The following is a 4,073-nucleotide window of genomic DNA, read 5'->3' on the forward strand; positions in this document are numbered from 1 at the left end:
TTAAATGGTTTGTATTTATAATCTTTCAATGGTAGACATAAGTTAATGATTTTTACCTATAGTTGGAGGTTGTAGGTACAAGTTAATGTTTTTACCTACAATTAGAGGTTGTAGATATAAAGTAATGACGTTTACCTACACACATTGTGAATTGTAGGAATCATATACAGTGACAATCAAATGTAATCGTAGGTAAAAGTAAATTTGTAGGTAAAACCTCTATTGGAAGACTATAATCCGTCATTGTAAGTACCCTCAAAATTGAGGGTCAAAATATTCATAAAAAAAGTCTTTATTACATATACTTATGCATTTTTAATATTTAGTGATGATTTTTATCTGTAAACATAAGTATTTTTTCTTGTAGTGATAGTAAATCATTGCTTCATAATTAATTAATTATATTTAAATTAAATTGAATAATTCTTAAAATTTAATTAAAACACCTAATCAAATATTATAGAAATTACAACGTTAAAGTGATCTTATATATAAGGATATGGGTAATATAGTTTAAAAACTAATAAATATCAATTATTGCATTATTAATATATGAATGTTTAATTTATTTAAAAGCTAATATACATAATCATAAAAGTAATATCACACACGTTATTTAAAAAATATTATTAGATAAAAAAAATAGTGTCTAAAACTAACTTTAAAATTAAGTAAACCAATCCTTTAAAAATAGTAAAGAAAAAAAAAACGCATATTACTTTTATTATTTTCCTGTGTCATATCGTATCATTTTTCTTCTTGTCAAAATCACCGTCCAATAATATTATGATATCGAGTGAATTCATTCATTCTACTCGAGAAGATAGCGTAAAAATTCTAGTGACATCATGTCCTGGGAACAAATGAAAAAAATGTAAGAGTAAGATTCTAAGTACAGATTTTTCGTATTATAAAAAAAAGTGCAGATTTTTCATTTCAATAATTGAAGAGATTTATTGTCAGACCTAACTATTAGTCAATGCATATTATATTTACATTTTTCATACGCATACATATTGAATATGAGTAGGACTAGAAATACATTTTTTAATATATATATATTTTTTTAATTAAGCAAAATCATAAAATCAAGAAAAAATATTAAATATGATGTAAAATTTATAAATTTTTGTTATTTTTATTAGTTAAATATGATTGTGTAAATAAAGTGTTTGTACTTCGTAGCATTTCTCTTTCTCTATTAAGATTGCATAGCATAGCACGCTAACTAGTAACTAGGGTCCAACTTGGTGCGTCCACGCACCTCGTATTCCGTGCGATCACATCCTTCCCATCTCCATCAGACGGACCCTATTCATGCATGCCCTTTTGTGACGTCAAGATCCCTGATCCTCAGCATCTGCTCGCAGTCAAATCTTTCTACAACAGGCGTGCGACGAATTAAAACGGGCCATGTGGAGAAGGCTGCAATTACGAAAAACCCCAGCATCGAATCATGGTACCCCAATCCTAATATGCATAGGTTGGGGGTCGTTTCAGCGCTAACGTGTTTTCTGAGGGATTGCCATCAAGGTTAAGTTGCCGAGGTCGTTTTGGTCATTGTCAGTGGCAGTGGGACCTTACGACTACCCTTGACTACGCATGTTTTTCAAGGGATTCTTCTTCTAATCCAATGTCATTGTGCATGCAAAGAGGGGAGACACGTGACACCAACGGGGGCAGGGGACTTAGGTCACGTGATGTCAGCGTTTTTGGCCGTGACGCAAACTTCACTCTGCCTGCCATTAGTAGATGCGCCCGTACTTGCCTTTTTATTGTAAAACTTTAAGAATTTCTTAGATTATTAATAAGAGAAAATAACATGATGACTTTGAAACTTATGATTTTTACACAATAAATAAATAAATAATATGTATCTTTTTTATAGGATGATTTCTCTATATTGTATTTTGATTTTTTTAGAAGAGAAAAAAAAAAGATTTTACTTTATTAAATTATTGTATTTTTTAAGTAGATATTAACCCATTTTTATAACTATTATTCCCATCAAACAATCATTATCTTCAAAAAATTCTCCTTTTTAACTCAATTATAGTATAGCTTTAATTATTAATAATTTATTTATTAATCTTTACATAAGTTACATATATTTTACATGAACTATTAATTCTAGCATTTATCTCAGTCATCCCTTACTACCATTGAAAATAATATCACATTTCTTTGTTCAATCACTTTATACAGTGGTTTAATTTTTCACAAATATAAATAGGTAAATATAAATGAGTATCTTTAAAGTATTATTAAGAAATTAAAATAAAATATATTTTATTAAAATATGTAAAATTATATTATTTATAATTTTTTTATATTCTTTTATAATTTTTATAATAAATATTTTTTATTTTTAATTTCTTAATTAATGTTCTAAGAAAATTGATTAACAAAACCCATATAAATATGTATTTTAGATATTCATGTAAATTATATAATACGGTCAATAAAATGTATAAATGTGAAATAATCTTTATTTTTTAGTTAGTTTTGTAGAACTGAAACATAAACCTAAATTCTAAGATGATTTGAGTATAATTTAATGAGCAATTGCTGTTAGATTTGTTAGGCCACCAAGCTTGTCTTTGATGTGATGAAGATATATAGACCGCGTTAAATAATAATATCATCAAAATAAAATCAATATCTATATACTAAAACAGAAGTATATGGAAAATACTGAAATATCCATGGCTGAGAGGTTGACAATTGTCCAAAATTTTGGTTTTTTGGTCAAAATATCCATAGCTGAGAGCTTGACACCTGTCCAAGTTTTTTGTTTTTTGGTCATTTATGCCCTTCTAGGTTGGGTTGGTTTTCTGCCACCTTGCTGCCATGTGTTATTTTATGGTTCTATGATTATGGTTTTAAGCCACGTAGCTTGGTGTGTTGTTGAGTGATTAGATTGCCGTTTGCGGTTTTGGTGGTTGGTGGTGTACATGGCTTCTTTGTAGCGTTTTTTACTTCTTTCACTAGCAAGTTGCAAGCTGCTGATTGAATTTGTTTAACTTTTTTCATTTGTTTTTAGTTGACTTCCGTCTTCAATATAGTTGTTCTGTTGTTTGGGATTTTGGCGTGAGGCTGTGGTTTCCAGTTCGTGATTTTCGTTCTTCTGTGGTTGAAGGTTCGAGTGCATGTTTATGTTCTTCTAGCACGTGTTCTGTTATATTCTTTATTGTTCACAAATTCTTACTTTTCTTTTCGTTGGCTTGCATTTGTCAGTTGTTCTTTTGGATTGCATTTACATGGTTTTGGATTGATCGTATTATTCCTTTAGAGTTATAATTGTTTGGTTCTGTTTTTTTGCTGAGTTGGCTTTTTTGTTTTTTGTCTCTTATCACTGGCTTCGATGGTTGGATTGTATTTACATGGTTTTTCGTTAATCATATTATTGTTCGTCTGTTGTGCATGTGTGTTTTTTGATTAACCATATTATTGTTTGTGTGTTTTGCATGTGTGATTTTGTCAGGTTTTTGTTGTTTGGTGATTTTGGTTTCTGCATGTTTATGTTGCTCTAGCACGTGTTATGTTCTGTTTTTTATTATTTACAAACTCTTAGTTTTTTTTTGTTGGCTTCCATTTGTCTGTTATTGTTTGTTGGATTGATTGATAGTGTAATACTTTTTGTGGTATGTTGGCATTGATGGAAATCTTATTGCATGTGTGGTTTAAGGATGGGTTGGTATTCTGTTTTCCAAAAGCTGAACTTTGTTGTGTTTGTTTTCGGCCTTTCTATTTGTTTGTTGATGGTTGCAATATTATTTGTTCAGAGATATAATTTTTGTTTCTGCTTCTCTGCTATTTGCTGATTTGGTTTTCTTTTTTTGTTCAGGTTGTTGCATGTATTGGCTTAGTAGTTCAACGAATAGTCTCATAGTTTTTATGGTATTTTGTCATTCATTGAAATGTTATTGCATGTGTCATTTGAGTCTGTGTTGCTATTCTATTTTTTGTTAGCATTATTTTCTATTCTAAATTGACAATCATTCTTTACATAGCATCTGCATGTTGGGAGTATAGCTGGACCGGCTAGTATCGAAAAGATTGGGCTTATTTTA

The 4,073-nt window shown here is 29.5% G+C and overlaps 1 pseudogene; it reads left to right on the plus strand.

Annotated features, from left to right (window-relative positions):
• The first annotated feature begins 1,633 nt into the window (after window positions 1-1,633).
• Window positions 1,634-4,073, plus strand: part of LOC100817748 (uncharacterized) — a 15,792-nt pseudogene continuing 13,352 nt past the window's right edge.

This window comes from Glycine max, chromosome 14 (assembly GCF_000004515.6).
Source record: "Glycine max cultivar Williams 82 chromosome 14, Glycine_max_v4.0, whole genome shotgun sequence".
In the NCBI taxonomy this organism is placed as follows: domain Eukaryota; kingdom Viridiplantae; phylum Streptophyta; class Magnoliopsida; order Fabales; family Fabaceae; genus Glycine; species Glycine max.